Raw genomic sequence first — 25,198 nt, 5'->3', positions numbered from 1 at the left:
ACTTTGGTAGTAAAATCACCGTTTGTAGTCTAACTGCACTAGTTTTTCGTATTTTCTGACAAATAATGTAACTAACTTATAGCCGTTGTTAAGCAAGTGACATCAGATGTTAAAAATTTCGTAACATTTTATTCAGTTACTCTCGAGCATAAACTCATAAACTTTTCATGTCAAAATGTAAGTAAATTACTTTGAAAGAATCCTGAAACAAATTTTAGCTATATTTTTAATATTGCTGTGGGGTGAGGGTGTAGAAGAGTGGGTAGTGGATAGCTTTCGGTGGACAGTAGTCTGCAGAAGTCTCTTTGCACAGAGAATCCAGAGTTTTCCGTAACAGTGAAACTACTGTTAAGTTCTCATTCCATTTGTTCTCTGTTGCCACCCCTGATTTGCGTTGCACATCCGGTGGAAGTCCCTGGTGAAGAAGTATAAAACGATAAGGTCCTGCAGTATCTGCAATCCGAACTGTCACCCCAAGTGCCAACTTCAGTCGTCACTCATTCAATATGGCGGTACATTGTTGTTACGTAGCACTTCTATTTCAAGTCGCCATTATCTTCATCGTTTTTCACTCAGGTGAGGCTATTATAGACTTGATATGTATAAAAACAGTATTCAGATATATCTAGAAGATTCTTCACAATCAATCATCTACCAGAAACGTAACTGCTAACACACGTTGCATGTAGCCACATTCAAAAGTTCGAATTTCATAAGGATGTTTGTTGCCAACGTGAAAACGGCGGTAGCTTCTAATGTGCTCAGCTGTTACAGCACAATGATCGATTTGTTCAAATATAATTTCTGATACGAGCAGGGTTGGAATTTCTATTTAAATACATATTTGTTTTTTCATGAGCTACAGTTAAAATTATGTCATAATTATCATGTATTTACGAATTAGGATATTTAGAGTGATTTGAAACATATTTTACTTTCCATATTTGTCCTATTTCCGAGTATAGTACATATTTTTACATATTTAAGGAAATCTCACATAATTTGATATTTATTTTACATATGTTTCATATTTTATGGTTTCAATTTTATTACATATAGGCCTACATCCTAGCCTTAGCTATGAGCATAGAATCCCTGGTACGACTGTATTGACGAAGCCTATTACTTGTATGTTTAATGGCTTAATAAAGTGAATAGCGAAGGTTTTGCCCATAAAATTTAGTTCACTTTGTTTATATTGTTCTCCAACTAGCATAATAATTCTTCGAATGTTTTGGATAATGGAGATCAAGTTTCGTTTTTGATTCCTATTTTTGCTGTTAGTTTTTTGTTAATGTTGTCCATATTGAGATAATTACCTATATTAAATTGCTATCTCTTAGCACTAACATAAGGCCCAAATCACTTCACGTTATGATCGAGCGATTTTTTTCGTTATTTAACGACGATGTATCAACTACTAGGTTATATAGCGTCGATGGGATTGTTGATAGCGAAATATCTGGCGAGATGAGGCCGAGGATTCACCATTGATTACCTGACATTCGCCTTACAGTTGGGGAGGGGGGGACCTCGGAAAAAACCCGACCAGATAATCATCCTGAGCGCAGCTCCAGATTCGCAGACGCCTTAGCCGACCAAGCTATGCCGGTGGCTTCTCTGGCTTTTAAATTATTTGTGTGGAAATAGAAATTCTGACTAAATATTGTGACTTGTGCAGAAAATTAATATTATTACAGGGAAATAGTCGTCTTATTGCTCCATTTTCGTAACGACTGGAATTACGCTAATTTTACTAATTAGTGTGCAGTATATTTCTTGGTGACATATTTCTTATGAAGAAGTTTTCAATAGGAAGCATGACTCTGTAGATATTTATTTTTAAGTACATAACAATAAAACTCTCTTTCTTATATTTCGTAAACTTATTCCTTGTATCTTCACGTCTTCTTATATTCATTTTTCTACAGTTTTCAGTTTACGTGAGAATGACTTAACAGACTAAAGACGTCTTAAATTCGCGTTAAGGACAGATACGGCTCTGTGTGGAAATTGGTTACCCATTAGTGTCATGCTATAGGTTCTTGAACTTTATCCTTGTCCGGCTCACATGAGAGGGTGTCACGTGATTTACTTCCTCTTCTTATCCAACGCAGAAGTAATGAAGCATAATTGATAACGTTGGCATTTAAATGCAAGATACCCATGACATTCAAATGTGGATGATTCGCTATTTTACATTTTTATATTTAAAAAACTGCACAGATATCCAAGCCAACAGTTCTAGGATAACAAATACGGCTTTCTGAAGTGTATGTCCAACATTCGTTATGTCTTTTCATGTTATTTATGTTAATTATTTCGGTGGTCCAGAACCATGATTGGCATTGCATCCGAGATTCGCGGGTTCAAACTGGGTCCTGGGCGATAGATTTTTTAAGGCCGAAAATTTAGTAGCATGACTTCTTTGATTATCAGTCAATTAGTCCATTGCGAAATGTCCCCTGCAAAAATGTCTCCAGTCATTAAATGTCACAAGAGTCTAGGGAGCGTAAGCAATTCTGCTCCTCGCAATGCCGAATAAGGGCGGAAAGAGACGACTGCTATATCTGCTATGCTGAATGACAGCCGACAGCCGTAGGAGAGGAAGCAGGCAATACTGCTCCTCGGAATGCCGTGCAGTGTGGAGATTATGCATTTTAAACTAAATTAAACTTATTTATAAATACCTGTATTTCAGTCACTGTGTACATATGACATGATTCACCATTACTGTGTTTGTCCGAAGATGAGATGGGAAATTCTGCACGTGCTTACTGATGTAATAATATAGTTTTTATGTTAAAATATATCTTGAGGTAGGCCTAGCTGAATTTTCGGTCATTGTCTGTATTATAATTAAATATAAAGAAATCTAATTACAATTAAAATGTCAATATTAAAAGAGCTTTGTTCTCTATACGTATGTACAGAAAACATAAAAATATCTTTGGACCACGGAAAATCGCCCCTCTCACCATCGACTTAATTAAATTCCTGGACTTCGTTTATAGAGTAACATAACTGATTTCTGCGCGATGACTGATGATTTCAACTTCCTGCGCTTCATGAATCACTGTAAAGTTCATTGAGTATAAAATGTGTACACCTAAATTAATTTCACTAAATGTGAGTCATTGTATCGCACTGTTTAAGAATAGAAATCTACTGTATTAACACGACACTCATTACATTGTTTTTATCACAGTACAGTTATTATTTACACAAACTAACAACAGTAAATGAAAAAGAAATTTCCCTTTATAGGTAGGCCTACTTATCTATAGTAGACCTATCACTTTTCTTGCAATAAAGTTAAGCTAATATTCTGAGCTTCTACAGGGTTAGGTTTAGTCATGGCATTAATTTTTCTTCTTGGTTTTTTTTTTTTTTACAGAAAACAGTCTTTTCTGAGGAACTATATTTCTTTTCTTTGCATGGATTATATTGGAATTGCAGATTCCCATAGATTCACATTCACTTTTGGAACGTACTGCAGCAAGTGTTGCATGCAAGGATGCTTTATATCGTTTCAAAACTTCAAGTTCACTTTCTGTCATTACTGAATCAATAAGGTTAATTAATTCTGCTTTCACTTTCTCTTTCTGATTTGTGAATGACAAGGAAGAATGGGAATCTCCGTTCTTCATAATTTCGGATACAATTTCTTCTTTCTCAAAATCATTTTCAGCATCCAAATTAATAAATAAATAAATCATATTCTTCATTGGAGTGAACAGTATTAGGCCTACTTTCTTCAACACTTTGGCTGGCTCTCAGTAAACAAACACTGTGGATGTGCTTACACATGTTCTATTTAATAGATGAATCCAAACAGGTGCATGTGTATTGGTGAATACAGGTGTTACATTCAATACACAACAACTTGCACTTGCAGCTAAGAGCAGATTCTTGTACAAAATATACATCCTTCACATCGGAAGATGAAGGTATTGTCCATCCGTTTTCTACTCTAATAATCAGGTCTTTGTTAAGCTCAGTTCCCGATTTGTGTCTGTTTCTTAGTCTTTCAGCTTGCTCGTGATTTTATCTTTAGTAAGAATAACTAGTCTATCGAAGAGTTTGTCTCAAAAGTCATTAGAGCATAAATTGCCTTATCTAATCGTTTTACATTTTTTCCATGTAAATAAACATATTTTAGCGTCCTGTGCCTTCTCTCTATATGCATATTAGTATTGATTCCGCTATGAAGTCTATATCAGTATGCACAGCTTTTTACGTTCTTCAGGTAATTTTCTCGAATGTACCAAATTGAGTTGTATCAGGATCTTCAAGTAGTTTTTTTAGTACACTTGGTACCATCATGTCAAAAGTAGTGACATCACGTTCTTGCATTAACGTCCTCATAATTTTGTACACATCTACAGTACCTGTTTTCTTTTCCTGAAATTTTCCACCAGGCCCTGTCTACATGCCATTAACAATACAACCTCATAGTTGGTGGATCCATAATTATATTCCATGAATTGAAAAAAATATTCGGCCATGTCAGACATGAAAACTTTGAGGCATATTTTCCCCACCTCTTGTCTAATGCAGTCAATAAAGACAGATAGGACATACTGATCACTCCGATTTGATATAAGAAAAGAACAAGGGAACCCCTGCCTCATATCATCGAATATAAGAAGAGTAATTAACTCGAATCCATAACTATTCACGCCATGTGTCCCATCTATGCATATTACATCATTGCCATATTTCCTCAGAATTTCCCGCTGAGCGCTGTTCATAATAATTTATGAAGTCATCGTTCTTCAGACCAGGATGTTTTTCGTTTATTGTTCCCTGTGGCTTGTAAAATAGCACGCAAGGGTTGTCACTGCCATTTATTTCATTCACCCATGCCTCCACACTTGTTCCATCATCCCCATGCCGTATTGAAGAAGAACATAGATTATAAGAATGTTCTATATTATGGGGGTCCTTTTTAGTGACAAGGTGAATATGATCCAATTTTGGTTGTGACACTGAATCGCGAACTTTGTCCAGTATCGATTGAAAGGAAATTTTATTAGCAATATCTGTTGCCAATGCTTGTCTCTCTGACTCTGTTAAAGAGAGGTGAGCTATATCATTTTGATGACTTACATGGAGTGGAAATGTAATTAATTTTACAGCTTCCATCTTCATTTTCTGTTACTGCCATGCTTGCAGGACAGACATGCTTGTTGCTGCCCTGAGTTTTTATATGCCTAACACCTTTGCTACGAGAGTTAAAATGTTCCGACCCGTGGCAGATATACAGTAATAATGTTTAGTACAATTATTAGCAACACGACGTGAGCCTTGCTGTTTCACATACCGTACCTTGTTACTGTTGCATTTTCAACTTCTCCTTTCCATTGCATGAAGTGCTGTATTGAGGAGAATTCCCTGTTTTCGCTCTTGACTGGAACATCGTGTACTAATTCGAAGTGTTCATACAAACTCTTCTTAACAGCTGTTGTGAATTCACGAAGTCCACATTTCAATTTGCTTTCCTTAACATTTTCAGGTGTACTGGTACCATGAACTTCTCTTTCGTGGAATTTCAAATTTTTATTGTGATTAAATTTTCTTTGACATGCAGAACACTCGTAAGCAAACGACTTCTGGTTTATCTTTAAAACACGAGGATGTGCTTTTGATACATGTCTTTTAAGATTTCTATTATAGTCAAAGCCCTTATTACACTCCGAAAAATTGAACTGTTTAGGTATGTTTATTCTGTTATTAATACATCAAAACGCACGATAATACGAAACAGCTAACCCTTTATCATTCATGACCATTCCAAAATTAATTAAATCCAGCACTATTATTTCTTAAAAGATACTTATCCTACTATAAGCAAGAAGAACTCAGTCTAAGCAACATAAACATGAAACATGATGTTACGTAACATTTCATAACGTTATAATACACAAACTTATAGTCTGCATTCACATTACACGAATGTTATTTTTATGAGCAATGATACTCAGTCTGAACACCACAGAATTAAAGGGCGCGAATTTGATGAACAATGATACTCAGTCTGAGCACCACAAAATTACAACAGGCTCGAAAACACGACAATAAGAATAACATATGACGCGAAACATGACCTGCCAAACTCAAACGACTATGTCCACTGTCCAGCATAGCGAGGAGCAGTTGCCCCTTTTTCTTTGTCATTCGGTATTATGAGGGCGCTGAGGGGATTTTTTGTGGTCCATAGATATTTTTATGTTTTCTCTACATACGTATAGAGAATAGAGCTCTTTTAATATTAACATTTTAATTGTAATTACATTTCTTTACATTTAATTATAATACAATGACCGAAAATTCAGTTAGGCCTACCTCAAGATATATTTTAACATAAAAACTATATTATTACAATCAGTGAGCACGTGACCGCACGGCATCCGAGGAGCAGTATTGTCTGCTTCCTCTTTTACGGCTGTCGGCTGTCATTCAGCATAGCAGATATAGCAGTCGTCGCTTTCCGCCCTCATTCGGCATTGCGAGGAGCAGAATTGCTTACGCTCCCTCAAAGAGTTTGTAATACTTATTACAAACTCTTTGCGCTCCCTAGACTCTTGTTTAAATGTCCAGTATAAAATATGTCCATAGTCACTAACGGCTATTATTTTAAATATCTATAGACATTAAAACATCCAGTGTCAAAAATGTCCACAATTATTGAATGGCCATTACCTTAAATATCCCGTGTTATTACATGTACGATATCATGAATGTCCAAAACAACATTTATTGAAATGTAAATTAATAATAAAGTTGGCCATGACAATATGCTTCTCAGTCCTTACCAAGAGGAGTAGAATATTTCTATTTCTACTCCTCTTGGTCCTTACTGTGCCTCTACATTAATTAAGAGTTTTCAAGAAGTATTGCCTTTTATTTGTATTCATTTATGTTCATGTTATAAGAAATAGTGATCTGTGATCGTGTTCATGTTAGTGTTGCGTTCTCTTAAATATTTTATTGACATCTGGTCATTTTATTCATTCGTGTGTGTTCAATGATTTTCGTTAGCAACGCTTTTCCTATCTTCCTACGTTGAATAGGAAGTTATTCTTTTGACTTTATATATTGCAGTACATTCATTCAATTTAAATGGCATAATTAATTGTGAACTGTGATTGTGGACGTGTTTCGTGAATTTAAACTATTAAGTAGGTTAATGAAATATTGACATTTTCATTGTCCAAGAGTTTATTGATATTCGTTAGCAACACGTTGCTATATGTTTCTTTTATTTAACCTCATTCATATCTTCGTTCATGAATGCCAGTGAATCCATTAGATGCCTACTCTGCGATAATCGTAGAACTTCTGAAGAATATACGAGTAGTTTAATTTTATGTGCAGAGTGTATGTGCTGGTTCCACGGCAGCTGTGTCTATCTATGCAGTGATGAAGTAAGAGTCCTCGGTGAGTCTAATTCCCCCTGGCTCTGTCCATCTTGCTCATCAAAAGGTGGAACACATAATATCTCAGCCCCTAATTATGTCGAATTATTCTCGTGCCCAATTTGCACTGGCAGTGATGCTAAATGTTACAAAGGCTTGAAAGGACTACGAATACACTGGGCTAGGACTCATCCCAATGAACTTCCTGACGATCTTCTGCTAAATTCAGAAAATACTTCTTTTGAGTTTTTCCACCAAAAGATTGCTAATTGTAAACTCAATATAAGAGTTTTACGAAGAATTCCTAAAGGAGCTAGAAGTTTTGCGGCTGAAAAATTGACTCATCTTATTGATAAATGCATTTCCAAAAATAGTGAAGAATGTTGGCAAGAGCGTCTGCTTTTTGCATATATCGCCCTTCGGATACCTGTTCGATCAAAGAAGAACTCTGACAAATCTTTGGTGTCTAAAATCAAAGAGAACATTAACGATTTTACATTGGAAGTTCCTCCCCGTAAGAATGTCTACACTTTCTAGGTCACGCATTGTTGAAGCTAAAGTGGCAGACGGTGATATAAAGGGAGGTGTTCGAATTCTATCTTCTGACTAGTGGCTTGTGCAGCAAATACTGCTGCAAACTAAGTTCGTTAGACGTTCAAATAAAAATTTTTCAGATTTATTTTCAATGAAGAATAATTCTCTTTTTGATAGTTATTTGCTTCCATATCCATAATAATGAAACATACTCCCTCTGAATGGATTTTTTTTAGCCAAATACTTTTTCTTGAACCTATCCAACTTCAGTTTTTGAGTTTCAACGCGAAAACGTAAGTATCAATGTCAGGACGATAGCAGTAGCTATTTCAGGTCATTGTGGATTGTAGGCAAAAGTTAAAAAAATGTCAGGTTTGCTAAGCTTTCGAACAATAGCATTTTCGTATAGCTGCTGCATGTAGAACTTGAAATGTAGAGCGTAAAATCATTTTATCCTACTAAGAGGTCTTGCTGAAATGATCTGGAGAATACAAAATTTTCTAGGCATCTTATTTTATCAGTAAGTAATACCTTTTGATCTTTCCTTAGGAACTGTAATTTTTGGGCTCTCTCGAGCCAATACTGAAGACAATGACACATATCAATATCTACACTACACCACCATTAAGTATATGAAAAAGACCCAACCCCACTGGGTTAATAAGTACCGTATAAAAATATTTGATTTTTAATAACAATATTATTATCTTACTTAAGTTTTGCAGTTATATATAGCAGCCACTCAGTAAATTATAGAAATGAAGATCTAAATTAAGATATTCTCTACATTTGCTTACATAACCACAAAACGTTTCACTTTCATGTCATCAATATAGCATCAATATTATGTACAATTAATGAAAAATAGATGCATCATGATATTAACTATAATAATATTTAATTTCTAATGGTAATAATGTCATCAAACCACCTCAAGTTTCGTAGATTTGAATATCCAATACACAGCTGTACTCAGAAAATTATACACTGCAGAATCAGATTTTAATAACAAATTGAATTGAGCTCTAAATATGTGGGCAATCCTGCAGGTCATGACTTTCGTGTAATAGCCTATTGTTTATTGTAGTGTGTGTTTTGTTCTGAAATTCAATTAAGTCGGCCGTGATTGAATAAAATTAGTTCTCAAAACTGACAACAGATGGATTTTGGAAAATAGGAAAATTATGTAGGAAAATTGACATTTCACTGAAAACTACTACTTTTCCGAAAAACTTTGGATGCCAGGCATGAAAATGAGGGGTTACTCATTAAAATCCGTTCAGCCGTTTTCCCGTAATTTCCATTACCAGTTCAAATTATATATATGGATTCAGGAGTAGCTCGTGCTTCAAGAGTTATACAAGTGGCTTTAGTACAAAAACACCCTCCACCATCACGGCCCTTGGCATTTCCAGATCCTCCTACCACCAATGAAGTATGTTTGTCAGTATCTCAAGATATGGTTTTGCAAGGAATAAAAAACTTTCCTAATGGCTCTGCATCTGGTATTGATGGGATTCGCCCCCAACATTTAAAAGATCTCACATCCAAATCTGCTGGAGATTCTGGTAGGCGACTCCTAAATGCTATTACTCGATTATGTAATCTAATGTTGGCTGGTAAAGTTAATCCTGAAATCTGTCCTCTTTTATATGGAGCATCTTTAATTGCCATCGAAAAGAAAAATGGCGGGATACGTCCAATCGCAGTTGGAAATACCTTTCGCAGATTATCGGCTAAGTTAGCTTGCACTTCTGTTGAGGAGAAAGTTGGTCAACATTTGCGCCCTCAGCAGCTTGGTTTTGGCACCACTAAAGGATGTGAAGCCATCATTCACTCGGTACGTTCATTTCTAAATCAGAACGAAGGCAGTCAAAATGTTCTTCTTAAGATCGATTTTAGAAACGCATTTAATTGCCTTAAAAGAGACAGAATGCTTGAACTTGTTAAGAGCAAGATCCCTCAACTCTATGCATTCTTGTGGCAAGCGTATAGAAACCCATCTAACCTGTATTACAATTCTGACATCATTTCATCGCAGACTGGAGTCCAGCAAGGTGATCCGATAGGTCCACTGCTATTTAGTCTAACCCTGAATTCTGTCATTACCCATTTGAATAGTACCTTGAACCTCTTTTACCTGGTTGACGGTTCTTTGGGAGGGGCTCCAGATATGGTCCTTTCCGATTTTTAAAAAAACTTATAGATTCCTGCAGATCCATTGGGTTGGAGATTAATCCTGATAAATGCGAATTATACTTCTGCTCTACACAAGACGATACTGTAGTGTCCACATTCAATAATATAGCTCCAGGGATTAAGATAGTATCTCGATCTAATTTAACTCTCCTTGGATCTCCCATTTTTCTTCCCGCTGTAGAGTCAAGTATGCGTGAAAAGCTTGAAATTATGAAGCAACTGTTTGATGGTCTGCAATCTCTTTCCACACATACAGCGTACTTTCTCTTAAAGAACTGTTATTTAATTCCTAAATTAACATATTTTCTTCGCACCACCCCATTGTGGCTTTTTCCATCCCTACTTCAAGAGACTGATGATCTACTGAGAAACTGTCTGGAATCGATTCTCAATATACGTCTTGAAGATAACAATTGGATTTTAGCCACTCTGCCTATTGCCTTTGGAGGTATTGGAATCCGGAATGTGAGTGATGTTTGTCTGCCTGCTTTCTTGGCTTCTGCATATGGAGTCCTTGATTTCGTCAAGTCCATTCTCTCAATTAACGGTGATGAAATCGGGATCTGTTATGTGAATGAGGCTTTGGAGAAATGGTTCAGCATTACAGGAAACAACAACCTCCCAGCTTCTCGTGATATTCAGAAACAGTGGGATCACATTCATGCCTCTGATATCTACCAGGCTCTACTAGCGTCGTCATCGTCTGAGGTCGATCAAGCTAGATACCATACAATACGACAGAAGGAATCAGGGTCTTGGCTTCAGACAATACCTTCTTCCAATATTGGCACATTAATGGACAATATGTCCTTTAAAATTGCTGTCTCCTTAAGACTCGGGTGCAAGATCTATTTCCCACATAAATGTCTTTGTGGAGCCACTGTTGATCCCTATGGTCACCATGTCTTAAGTTGCCCCAAAAATACCGGGAGATTTTCCAGGCACTTTCAATTAAATGATATCATTAAAAGGGTACTTGTCTCTTCTGGTTTTCCATCAATCCTGAAACCTATTGGAATCTGCCGTTCTGATGGAAAAAGACCAGGTGGATTGACCTTGATACCCTGGTCTCATGGAAAATCTCTGCTATGGGATGCCACTTGTGTCGACACTTTAGCACCATCCCATTTGCCTGTCACCTCCAAAGTTGCTGGTTCTGCTGCAACATCCGCAGTGAGCATCAAAAGGAATAAGTATCAGGATCTCCAGGACAGACACTTGTTCTCTGTTTTTGCTGTTGAGGCGTTGGGACCTTGGTGCTCAGAGGCTAAAATGCTGGTTTCAGACATCGGGAAAAAGTTGCAAGCGCTCAATGGAGATTCCAGGTCGACTGACTTCTTGAGACAAAGAATCGCTATTGCTATCCAGCGTGGGAATGCTGCCAGTGTTATGGGGACATTTCCTCAAACACTGACTTTGGAGGAAATATTTTATTTTTAAAATTCAATATATTGGCCTACTACCGAAATCAACTGGGTTTGTTGACGCAACAAGACTCGAAGAGTCTTGCAGGAATTCTGTTGGAAGACGTTCAGGAATCTTTGCCTCATTGTAATAAAACCCTCAAGGCTCTGCAGAATGAGATCATTATACACCTCGCGACCGATTGACAAGAAGAAGATTGTGTTCTTCACAAACAAGGCAGCAGCTCTGCCTGTGGACGATGAGTTCCATAAACTCTGGCGTTCTGTGGTAGTGGAGAGCACGGATAACCTGAAGATAGAGGAATATCTGGAGAAACAGGGAATCCACTCCATGGAAGATCACAGACCCAAGAAGGCGACACTCCACAAGCGCCAAGGACATCAAAGTGCTAGAAACTGAATTTAACTCAGAGTTTGTTCTGAGAATAATTCCAAAACTGGACTGGGAAACACTCTGGAATGCTGCTGATAGTATTGGCCATTCTGGTGACTTGCCGCAGGCCCTGAGTGATGATTATGAAAATGATATTTTGAATTCCTGAAGAAAGTTCACCATGTTTTGCTTGAGGTCGAAGTCATAAATGGAGAATTCGTCTGCCCAGAATCGGGAAGAAAACTTCCCATAAATAAAGGGATACCAAACATGCTTCTTCATGAAGATGAACTCTAATTAAGTAAATTAAATTTGTACTGTGCTGCTATATTGTTTGTGCACAAACTTGTATTGCCACTGTCCTGTCATTTAATGTATTTTATATTAAGTTGTTTCATAGAGTGTAATATGTGACTTAGGATTGTGAAAGTTATGTAGCCTATAACAACTTATAATGCTATTTGTAACATATTGTTCTCATAAATTGTGCATAAATGAATGTACAATTGCAATCATAATTTAACATTGAAATGTAAGCTAATTTACAATAGTCCGCAAGTATTTTATTTTATAATTTTCTTCCGCACTGGGGTCAGCATGCAGCTGCATATGATATCAGAGTGCCCTCAGATATTGTTTCACATTATTGTTGTCCTTATATTTATTGTATTGATGTACAATCACTCCAATTCGTCTTTGCTTTGTAATATACTTCTTGTATTTGGGGTGTTTTACGTTTAAGTGACTATTACGAACTTGGGTTAAATGTTATTCTCTGTACCATTCTGTTCTTGTTTTATGTTTTAAATAAAAATCTCCAAACACTGACATTACGTCCAGACAACCGAGCGAGTTGGCTCATGAGTATCGCATGGGACTCGCATTCGGGAGGTCCGTTGTTCGATTCCCGGACCAACCAACCTGACTGTGGTTTTACCGTGGTTTTCTACAGTTACTTAGGCAAATGCGGGGTTGGAATTTTCATTGCCACGGTCCAATTTCCCTTTCCCTCTCATGTAGAAAAAAGAATTTAGATTTTCATATCATATCATTCATCTTTCTCATCTCATTCCATAGCCATATTCAGGTCAGGATGCATGTCTTCATCCACTTACGGGAGAGGGCGTCCTCTCTACAATGGTTCTTGAGTTCCCAGCCTTCCGCAATATCTCTGCCAGGATTCATTCCTTAAGAGCATTTCCAAGGGTGCTTCGACACCTTGGAAGGACCGTTGGAATGGATCCTGTGCTGCTTGGTTACCTTGGCTGTGTGAACTTTGAGCAGAGAAGGGTAAGAGGCCCCCATTGGTTGAGCGGATGAGGGGTTAGATGCGGCCTATGGGCTGGTACACCCTTATCCTCATTCATCCCATACACTTCAGGGTGTACAATATGTCTCAGTATGGCCGACGTGCACAGGGTCGTCCTAATATACCCGTAGCCACCGTGACCTAATCTAACCTGACATCCAGAAGCCATTCTTTGAAATTTAGATTAGAAATCTTCTACTACATTATTGGTTCTATAACTGGCTTGCAATGCTATTTCATAGGGATTTCACATGGGAAGTGTATATCTTGGCTGTGTAGGTCTCCGAAAAGAATGTTGAATAATCCTCTCTGAGTGAACATTTCTTTATGTTACACATTTTGATTTGTGGACGTTTCTATATATTGGACATTTTTACTTATGGACATTTCTATACATTGAACATTTTGACTTCTGGACATTTCTGCATATTAGCCTTATTTTATTGGACGTTTTAATTGTGGACATTTCTGTAGTGGGCTTTCTGTATATTGGACATTGTGCTGTGAACGAATTGACATAGAATGGACTTCTTTTTCTGGCGGGACACTGAGAATCCCCAAGCACTTCAGTCAAAGTGGGCTTTCTGTGCACCCATTATACGAAGAGTTGTGTGTAGATTGTGTGCATCCATTATAGGAAGAGTTGTATGCCTGACTAAGCTGGCTCACCTTCTGCAACACCGCGCATTCCTCTCCAGCCAACAAATCCGAATACCATAGTACTGACGGTGGTCTGCGATTCATGCGATTCGTTAGGTCCTTTCGGAGGACTCGGGTCCCTCTATGCCAGTGGTTCCCAAAGTGTGGGTCGCGACTCCCTGGGTCATCGTGTACAGAGCTGAGGGTGGTCTCGAGATGGCTTACAAAATACAGTAAAACAAAAAACGCCTTATTAACATATGTGTATTTTTTATATTTAGAGACATAAACACAAAGTCGAAAAGAGAATAACTGGGAATACCGTGATAGATGAAGGATGCTACCATCTCATACTCCACACCACAAGCAGGAACACGAGTCTAGATAATGAAGAAGAAGAAACATAACGTCGAACATAAAAATAAAAAAAAAATGTTTCAGTAGTTATATAATACAAATTAAATAACGTGGTAAATGTCTGTTTTTGAGAAATTAGCTTCTATATAATACAAATTAAATAATGTAGTAAATGTGTCTGTTTTTGAGAAACTAGCTTCTCAAATCTGGATTCTGTATTCGATAAACACAGTGATATAATTTTCAAGTTTAACGAGATTTCTTCCTTTTGTTTTGATGACTATCACAGACGTGAATTTTACGTTGCGTAAATATAAGGTTGCAAATGTTATAAAAAATTTAAGAGTTTCTTTTACAAACTCGAGGTATTCTTGCATACTTGATCCAAACTGGTCTACACTGTGCAGCCTTTTCATTCTTTGATAGCTACTGTCCGTAGTCATTCCTCTAACTGCACACTCAACAGTCACTGTACCTATAGTATAATCGTATAATCAAGTCTTGCATGGTGATCTCTATGTTAATGTATCATTTTGGTTTATAGGTATGAATTTCGAATGTTATGTATGCGATTCGCAATCCAATGCTCACTGCCAAGACCCAGTGGATAAAAACAGAGTAGAAGTAATGAATTGTGAAGACTTCTTGCTTCCAATTGCTCTGCAGTTAGGCATAAACCTATCTGAACCATGGCAATATGGTTGTCAGAAACTAGAAGTACAAGGTAAGTTCAATTAGTTCCTGAAAATTAAGTCATCATGTAGCTACTGTATGCTGAAGACTTTACATCTGCGACCTATCTGAAAACAAAGCAGCAGATAGATGAAGTGGGAAGTAATGATGCACTTAATACTTTTTCTCATTTTTGTATTAGCAATTCTCAAAATTTGCAATAAAAAGTTGTATTTCGTACATCTCAGTTAACCTTGTCGTTGTATAATAATTATCTTTTCATGCAGATATGGAAGGAAAAAGCATACAAGTTCGGACCTGTGCTACTTTCGAAAATGACTCAAGAACAGCATGCGAAGTTAATGACAAATTAACAGGATTGGAACATATATTAAAGCTCAAGTTTTGTGGAGTGTGTGAAGAAGAACGGTGTAACAAATCCTCCAGACTTTCTGTGCCATTTACTCTTCTTTTCATCTTGACGACACTTGCTGCTTTCAACAGGCGCTGAAGAGAATTCTACGAAACACTTGGATAATTCCGGACAATTTGATATATTATACGTTTGGAGTTTGTTTTATATGCAATTCAATTCTTAGATTGAAAAAGACTGTAAAACTGCCAATTTACATAATTAATTACGTCTTGATAGAAAATAAATTATGTTATTTTAGAAAAATTACCTGTATATTGATGTAATAGGTGTGAATGTTGTCTTTGGCTTCAAAGTCCGCAGTTTCAAATCTTGCCGAGGACGATGAATTATTAAGAGAAGGCAAACCTCTTTAGCAAGACTGCCTTCGGAAGGAACATAAAGGCAGGACTCCCATATCATATACATTATTTAGCTTATGCAAAATGGCCCTGTCCCTCATTGAGAGAGTTCCAGACAGAATTAGCAATCAGCTGCTTCTCGTTGCACCAAGTTCTCTACTTTGCAGACAGATGTCAAATAAGTTCCCATATGTCCAGAGTCCTTGTGTAAGGGGATCAAGACACGTAGAACAAAACTGTAATATTTTACTTGACAATCAATTAGCGTATGGCTAACCATTTTTTGCTTTAATCATGTTTAACCTTCAAATCTATTCACACATAGCTCTTACTTTCTTTTTGGCATGTAACGTTTATATTGAATCTATATTAATAGAAAAAGCATTTGGTGGAACACAAATTACACTATCGTCATTAGAACTGTGTCGCACTGGAAATTAAGGCTCTATAAAAACTGGTTATTTTGATTCTTTCGTTGCCGTTCTTAGCAAGCAGATGAGAGCGATCTTCACAGCATCGTTAAATATTTTCACGTCGAATCTCTTATGATGGTCAATAAATCGCGCTGTAATTTGTAAGATTTATAGGTAAATGTCTAAGGAAAGCATAGGAAAAATTCGAAATCAATATCTTTTTTTGGAAAGTGAGAAAAAGATTGCTAACTTCAAAGTCATCCGTTCAAAATAAACATTGACACCCTCAAATGTTGATAAGCAACAAACTTTTATTCACTTTAGATGGGGGTCAAAGCAAGAGAAATATTCAGAAAGAATGAAAATTACTTTTAAAAGTGGCTGCTACTCAAAATCTTTACTATAGTTTTACTATACTTTACTGTAGTTTCCGAGTTTCGTCGAGTTAAACAAAGGAGCACTTTCACCTAGCAGACTTCTGTATGCAGAGAGACTAAACCTTTGTTTGTTAGAATGCGGATTCTCATAAAAATCATCATACTGATTGTTTTCAAAATGTTTCCATTGCTTAAGGTTTTCGAGTTAATCATGAGTTTCGAAATTTAATTAAATTATTTCTATTACATAAATAACATCTATGCTGATTAAAAATTAGTATGACATAGATACTTTCATAAATTAGATGTGGAAACCCTAAGGCTCCCCGCAGACTGCCCTCGAATTCGCCTAAAGCCTACAGAATCCTCTTACCTCAACCCTGATCCCACGAGCTACCCTGAACAAGTAGAGATTTTACATTACATAACACTACCATCAACAACTAATGATCACATACCATGGGGTCCAAGTTCGGCAGTGGGCCACAGCCAACTATACATCAGAATAAGCCAGAAACCTAGAAAAGAAACGGAGATGATGCTGAAAGAGGGGACACGTTTAATTATGATGACGAAATGAGTCTGAGGTCCGACGCCGAAAGTTACCCAGCAATTTTGCTTCATTTGGTTGAGGGAAAACCTCGGAAAAAATCTCAACCAGGTAACTTGTCCAAACCAGGATTTGAATCCGGATCCACTCCTTGCATGGTTAGATATGCTGTTACTCCACATGGTGGACTCATCAGTATTGACTTTCCAGTTACAATTGCCATTTCTAGAGGTTTGATAGAGAACAACTAATCATATTAGGCTTTTGGGTAATCCACCATGTCCTGGAACTAGATTTTTCAAAGGTTTCCGAACTACATACAGGTTCCATCATCAGTGTTAGACCAAAGCTCAGTCGTCCGACTTAGCCCAACAGAGCAGGCGACCTCTCTGGTATTGCCCTGATGATGAAACCTGTATGTAGTTCCGAAATGTTGGAAATGTCTTTTTCCAGGACACAGTGTATTACCCAAAATCCTAATTCTAATCACAATCACCAAAAAAGCCTAAAAACAGATAAAAGTTCATACTGTTTGGCTTTTGATTCACTAACTGCAAAATCTGCATTGCCTGGCAAGTAACTATTACCGGTATCCAAAAAAATAAATGTTTTAATTTATTTTTTTGTGCACACATATCATCATCATTTCACTAGCTGAAGCAAACTAAGATGCATCATTATGTTTCCATTTAGCCCTCTGCAGCTATCTGAATTCATAACAATAGCATTATGATTTGATGCATTTTTCTGCATACAGTATGCTTTACAATCTCTGTCCGTGGAAGTCCTTTGTGTTTTAAGTTTCATGCAACATATTCATAGTTGGGGTAGGCCTACTATTGCTGAAACTGTAACACTCGACATAGATGTGTCTTGCAGTAGGCTTATACTACCAGTACTGAACAGATGAGTTTGGCAATGCTAGAGCAATGGTGAAAACAAAAACATTTTCATTGGTTTTTTTATCTATGTAGGGGAGGGTGGCATCACAGTCTAAGGCATCCCGCCTAGGACTCGCGTTACGGAATGCGCGCTGGTTCGATTCCTCATCGGAGAAGAAATTTTCTCATGAAATTTCGGCCAGAGTATGGGACCAGTGCCCACCCAGCATCGTGATGCACTTGGGGAGCTACGATAGGTAGTGAAATCCGGTTGCGAATACCAGCTATAACGGCTGGGGGGATCATCGTGCTAACCACACGATACCTCCATTCTGGTTGGATGATCGTCCACCTCTGCTTCAGCATGTGGGCGTGAGGCCAGCAGCCGGCTGGTCGGTCTAGGCCCTTCACGGGCTGTAGCGCCATGGATTATTATTAGGGGAGGGTAGTACAATACATAGTGGGACAAACAAATTATTTTTCCCTTTTTATAAAAAACTTGCTTTTGAAAATTAAAATTTGTGATGCAACAACAAATATAAGCCATTTGTTAGACATCCATTATGATGCATTGTTAAGTGATATTTTAATAGAAGAAAAATTAGCCTCCAAGACAGGTGTGATTTGTTTTACTGTGTACCATTCGTGATCCGCTGTGAGACACTTGTATTTATTTCTAAAATAAATTGTTTAAAAGAAAAATTATTTATTTATTCATACAAAATAAGTAAGAGATAGCAGATAGCACTTACAATAAAATACAAACATAAGAAATATATCTCACAAAAATGTAGTAAAAAAAAACTACATACTGTAGTTACGTACCAAAGTTCAGCATCATCCAGTCAGTAGAAGTTCCAAGGCCAAGAGTGCAGCAAGTATTCAGTTTATTATGTGCACTTTTTTCTAGAACAAATCATGACAGGGAGAAAAAAATGTTCCTTGCAGCACAAACTGTAGCAACACTGTAACTAACTGGCCTTTTTCATTGGTTTAACAATTTTACTCCATTTTCGGCGATGACTTTTCTTGATTTCTAAAGTGTGGTTACTCCATTTTCATCTAATTGATCAATAATAATTTATATTTATTTTATTTTTCAAATAAAAAAAAATATTCACATTATCTCTATTGAATGATGTTAATCTCAAAAGACTACGTGTTTGTGGTTTTTTTTATATATTACATACAACCTACCATTCATGTTAATCCGTTAAGTTTATTAATTTTGTATGATTCTGGAGTTGTAATATTATTTTTCTCAGACATTTGAAAAGTTAATTGCCGCATTGCAACTATTGACAAACCAAAACGCATTTTGCAGGGAGCAAAACTCTATTCTGCAAGGTCACTTTCTTGCTCATCAGTGAATAATATCCGCTCAACATAATGTGATTTCATTCTAATGTCACTATTTGAATTTTTTTTTTCTTAACATAGGTACTAGTATAGAATTTGAAAGATCACATCTTTACGTTTGCTGCAAAAAAAGTTGTCTATCAGAACTAGGGCAACACGATCTGTCATTTTTTCTTTTGTATTTCTAATTCTTCTAAGTTTATCTCGTGGTCCCACCATGGAAAAGTAAATATAACTCTTTGGAATAATTATGATTTCTATTGCTATAATCATCTTCATCATCATCATCATCTTCACCACCACCACCACCACCACCACCACCAACAGTTTTTTTTTTTTAAATTAAGAAACATTTTGTCATAGTGATACAAACTGAGACAGTTTCCAACTCTCTGTCAATTGCATATCTTTACCAAAATGAATACTGTACCTACTATTGTATCCAATTCGAATGTTTTCTAAAATTGATTATATATGGAAAAATAATATAATCAGCAAGTAATATGGCACTTTAATAAAGCTTTGAATGACAATGGAAGTAAAAATAAATGGCTTCGAATATAACATTTCGAGTACCAAACTTTTATCCTTCTGAAATCATATCTCCACTTTATCCAAGTCAAGCTTCTGCTAAGAAACCTTTGTGCTTCAAAATGTTCCAAGATGGCATCAAGCCCAAATCTTGCTAACACAAATATGAAAATGAATTTTCCTTAGGAAATTCTCTTCCCTATTAGCACAATCTAATATATTCAGTCACGAAGCTTAATACGTAGGGAATATGCATCCATAGATAGTTGTTAACCATTAGGATCGCTACTATCGCCTCATCACATACAATGTGAAACAGTACCAACACAGTCTATTGTTCCTAGTACCGGTACTCTCATCAACCCAAGCTTCGTGACTGTACTGTATATACTAGACTGTGCTATTAGAATGTCGTGGCTGGTTCATCTTTCCTTAAATGTAAATAAATTTGCATTTTAGTCTCGTGTATTGTTACATGTTTCGTATTTAGTTGTATTCTCAAGCTTGTCACAGAAATGTCAAATGTCCTTTGCTGGGGGTTTGAAATCTAAATTAAATTTCTTAAAAAATACATCATTGCATTTTTTGTTCAAAGGAGTTACATTAAATCGAAGGCATTTCATAGAATAGAACTCACAGTTTATGTATATTAGGATTATCTCTTACTTGAATTTCTGAATGGATATAGTGGCTCTTACTTAGGCTGGAAAAGATCTAATACCGGTATGTTCATTTATACCAGACACATCAAATTTATATCCTGAAGTTCTGTGATCTGTATAGTGGCTGCAACAACTGACAGACTATACAACACATACATAGCCTAGGATCACTAAAGTGAGAAGTGCGCAGAAAAAAATTCTTACATAATACTATTGATGAAATATTTTTAGTTAGATCCGTACTTGTAGCCTTCTGATTTAGAACTTTGAATGCTAGGAAGAATCTCCTATTTGATGCTGTTTAATTTGTGTACTTTGCACAAAATTACAAATGTATTACTGTACCAGTAGCTTTTTAATCCACAATAAATTTGAAATTGAATACAAAATGCGAAATGTACGTGTTCCTCCAAAATAAGAGAGAAATTACATTTTATGAGACAATTTGATGAATTTGTAAAAAAAATCAGAATCTGTTTAAACGCCAACCACATACAGATTCTTACATTTTTTCAAATAATTTGGTAACCCCTCCATGTTAGCTTTTACAGAATGAATGTAGCAGAGGAATGTGACATCCCTGATATCCTCCTTGTTGTTATCTGTACTGTTATCTCGAATTTTCAACTAATCTGTCTGATGCTGGTGATAGAATATTGCCTACCTATGCCTTTCCCTATAGGTCCAGTGTTCACTCAAACAGGTTGTACCGGTATGTGGTAGCGGGTGATTGTGATTGAGTAATAAGATGGGTCAGGATGAAATCACACCATTATCTTCTGGCATGTTTCTTTCACTTCTGTGTTATTCCTTCAGTTATTTATTATATTCAAGAATTTTTAACTTGAAAATCTATAAAATGCACTTGCTAACATATTGATGACATTAAATTTCTAACACAAAATTTTCCTTAAAAAATGTTCCCTCCCAAAACGCTACAAAATGCTCAATTCTAACATTAAAAGTGCTATAAAAATATAAATTTCATTTTTTAAAGTGCGAATATTTTAATTTTAAATTGCTAAAATCTATCATCTCTGTTCATAACATAATGAAGAAACTAAATTGTTGCGAAACACATAAAATGTATAATGAGAAAGTATGTGTGATTTTCGTGATTCATTTTTTTCCCCTGGAGTTGTACATGGATACTAATGGGAGAGCCAGATTGTGATTTTGAGGGTAGTTTATTTCACATGTAATTAATGATCCTCATTTCAACATAGTTGGCCATGACAAATAACAATGTGTTCATATTTAAAGACATTTGCAGGTTTATTACTATTTTCAATGTATTGATTATGATATGTACACATTGATTTTTGGTGTAATATTCATGTGTACCATTCTCCACTCAGGTATCTATATTTTTTATATCCTAATAATATATTATAAAAGTTGATATCGTAATTTATCATATTCTAGTCACATGATTCGACATGTTAGGCTTATTTCATGCTACAGATGAAATTTGAAAGCACATTCTATTAGTATTCCTGTAAGACGATTAACATTATGATAAAGTGGTATGTGAAAATGAACGTTAGTAAAGCAGAATTTTTTATGTAAATAAAAAATGGCCTATAAATTTCATTAATTAGGACACTATCAATCAGGGGAACAGAATTCTTTTACATGTCGTAAATGTATGGTGTGATACTCCCAGCTGTACTTCCTTCTAAATTAATTCATACCCTCAACTACAAACACTGGTCTTACATTGAGTCTGGTAACCCTCAAACAGGCAAAAAGTGACACTAACTTTAGATAATACTAGATCGGGATTTCTAATAATGATCACCATGATATAATTAACTACAAGACATCATCATCATCATAATGATAATATAATTAATATACCCGATATGATTTACTTTTATTAGACTGTTTTGTCTACAAGAATTTTAAACAGTTTAACATTTCTTTAATAGGCCTAATTATTGTCTACAAAAACTGTACTGGTAGGGCCTATCTATATTTACTGGTACTGGTAGATAATTCTGTAAGTTTTCAGAGAAATTGAATAAACCTTTGCAGTAGATGTCTGTTTATTTTGTCGCACACAGTCCTCTAGTTGAAAAAAAATGTTAGGAGGTACTGTTGAAATCTCCTTGGTTAGAAGAGACTACATACGGACTCGTACTTAACTTCTTTTTCAAGGTTATTTCATCGTCATGCAGTCTCCTCTGCAGACCTCCTTTCAGATTGCAGCCACAATTGCACATAAGACATGGGATGGGGTTAAATGCTGACACTGGTGGCCCAACACATTTTTGGGAACAAAAGCCTAAAACTTCTTTTATAGAAGAGTATTTCTTTTCTTAGTCCAGATATCGTTCATTACACTAATGCGCCTTCCCATTCTGAAGTTAAAATTTGAATAGAATCTATTGTATGTAACAAACTACAAAGCTCTGGTGATTTCACCTTGAAGTCAGTATAGTATTCCCTGAAGGCCTTATTGCACTTTCGCTTGTCTTCAAGATGGAAATGTTTATACAAGTTTGAGATGCATGTATCACTAGAGGTTATATAATATGTTTGTATTTACAAGTCAAATTTTGCAACAGTCTTTTTTTCTACCTCTCTTCCATTTTGTATTACTATTCTTAGATTGTCAACAAGTAGGATGTTTGTGTGCGATTGATAAGCCTCTGCTTGAAGTTTTCTGCCAGGCTTTTGTAAAATTGACCAGGGTTTATTTCAACTATCTTTGTCCTGTTGCGTAGCTCACTATCTTTGAAAACTTCCTGTTTTGAAGCAGAAAATTTCTCCTCAACGTAAGATCCTGGCGAATGTACAATAGATTCAAAGACCTTAACTGAACAGCACGTTTTTAAGCTTCTGGAATTGTTAGATCTCTCATAATAAGGCCATCACAGACTACTGCCATATTCTGAACAAAATCAACAGACATCGTAATTTTAGCTAAATTTGCATATTTAGATCTTTATTTATCAGGTTAGTATGCCTATTAATTAGAAATACCACGACGGTCTGCAAGCTTGAAATTAACAGATTACAACTATTCTTGAGGTAACCATGGTCTTCGATAAAACAATGAATTTGCAAGCATTTAAGCAACGTATGAGATACCAGCTGTTATTTTTATACCAGATATCAAAATCAAATGTTTTCAGATATCTTACATCCTCCATTTCAAAGTGTATTAAAGGCTAGTTAAACATAATGAATGTTTTCGAGTATTTTTTGCTGATACGGTAACAGCGAGTTTTTATTTTAGACAGTACAGTGTACCAGCTCGTACTGGCCCAACTACAGTAATGGTCGCACATGATTTATAAGAGAATCTGTGAACCAAATTCGCCATTTATAATACCGGTACTAAATAGATATTAGTCTGACAGGATGGGCCGATTTCTGGACCGCTGTTAATTGGTGTTTTCCCTCGCCAGAAATCCTATAATGACACAAAGACAAAATTTTGTAGGTATTACCGCAGTTGAACATCTTTCGAACAGATATTCTTGTGTGTGCCTAGGAAGCACTGAGTGAGTTGAAGGGTACCGGTACATAATTATTTAGCGTTAATTTCCTAACAGGTTTGTTAATAATATAATTATGTAGGCCTACCTTAATACCTCAATATCTCATTGTAACTCATTGGAGACATTGCATAAATGTGGATTAAATAATGAAAGATAAATTTAGGGAAGTGTGGATGATTTTAGAACTAAATGGATGAGTCAAAGATCGTAATTCTTTATACAGTATAGTAAGAAATTACTGGTACATAAATCGATTTCCTTGTCCACGTTGAATCTTTCGTACACTACTTTTAACACTTGAATATAAATAATTGATTACATTGATTACATGCCGCACATGCTTACATAATTAACACTAGTAAGATCGCCATTTAATCAATTATTTGATTTCTTTGTAGTATGGTTTCTTTGCAAGAGTCAGATATAAAGAAAAAATATTGACTGATAGACACAAACTCAATGGAGAAATTAATATAAACACACTATTTTTCTCTCATTGTTTTACTTTCTCAGAAGGTAGTAAGTACTTTTGAATCAATATTTCTGTTCCGTAGGTTACGGAATATTCTGCTACAACTGTGAAAGCTGGAATGATGCTTTCTGTAGAGATCCATTTGATCCTATTAGAAATAAGTACATGGTTATGAGTTGTCCACCAGTTACTGACAACAACTGTGAAGTTCCAGAAATCCCAGAAGAGATAATGGATCCAGATCTGATGCAAATTGACACTACAACAACAAAACAAACAACAATAGAAACAACAACAGACGAAGATTACAACTTAACTATTGACTGTGTTAGAAGTGGGGACAGTGAAAATGGAGAATATCGATGCTTTAAAAAAGTACAAAGTGGTATGTCGACCTCACAGTTCACTTTTATTTACACGAATACCGGTACTGGAAACATGGAAGTACTTAACATAGAGTGATTCTAAAGGTTTGGTCAAAACTTGGGCTCCAAGTAGGATAACTTTTGAGCAAGAACCAATATCCACCAGATTCACCTAACTCAGTGGGCCCAAGCACATTGTTTTGCATAATTCACCTTACAACATATATATACTGATCTACCAGCCTCTTCACATATTATAACCTAATGAAACTTTGAACTTTAGATCTATGTTTGGTAATATATACCGGTGATATTCTTGGAACATTGAAATACGTAGAATTACTCATTGTTTTCATGACTTTCAGTTTAAGTACCGG

The 25,198-nt window shown here is 36.0% G+C and overlaps 1 long non-coding RNA gene across 1 annotated transcript; it reads left to right on the top strand.

Moving 5' to 3' along the window:
- Positions 1 to 454: 454 nt before the first annotated feature.
- On the top strand, positions 455 to 22,516 carry LOC138712157 (uncharacterized). The gene is made up of 3 exons (XR_011335645.1): positions 455 to 576; positions 14,801 to 14,980; positions 15,216 to 22,516. It is a non-coding gene; the product is annotated as an uncharacterized lncRNA (long non-coding RNA).
- Positions 22,517 to 25,198: the final 2,682 nt, after the last annotated feature.

The sequence above is a fragment of the Periplaneta americana genome, chromosome 13, assembly GCF_040183065.1.
Source record: "Periplaneta americana isolate PAMFEO1 chromosome 13, P.americana_PAMFEO1_priV1, whole genome shotgun sequence".
NCBI lineage: Eukaryota > Metazoa > Arthropoda > Insecta > Blattodea > Blattidae > Periplaneta > Periplaneta americana.
This window is presented reverse-complemented; position numbering and strand designations above follow the sequence as displayed.